Below are 373 nucleotides of genomic sequence, written 5' to 3'. Positions count from 1 at the left end.
TTCTTGTGTCACTTTGCTGAGAATGATGGTTTCCAGCTTCATCCATGGTCCTGCAGAGAACATGAACTCATCCTTTTTCATGGCTGCATAGTATTCCATGGTGTGTATGTGCCACATTTTCTTTATCCAGTCTATCACTGATGGGCATTTGGGTTGGTTCCAAGTGTTTGCTATTGTGAACAGTGCCTTAATGAACATACGTGTACATGTGTCTTTATAGTAGAATGAGTTATAATCCTCTGGGTATATACTCAGTATGGGATTGCTGGGTCAACAGTATCTTATCATGGACGGTACAGGCAGAGATGAACTTCAGTAGAGTAATACAAGCGGTTTTATTTTACTCTATTTTCAGGGTTGCTTTCCTCTCTCT

The sequence above is a fragment of the Sapajus apella genome, unplaced genomic scaffold (assembly GCF_009761245.1).
Source record: "Sapajus apella isolate SASKATOON/1434 unplaced genomic scaffold, GSC_monkey_1.0 scaffold3673, whole genome shotgun sequence".
NCBI classification, from domain to species: domain Eukaryota; kingdom Metazoa; phylum Chordata; class Mammalia; order Primates; family Cebidae; genus Sapajus; species Sapajus apella.
The sequence above is the reverse complement of the archived record's forward strand: the minus strand, read 5'-3'. Positions refer to the sequence as shown.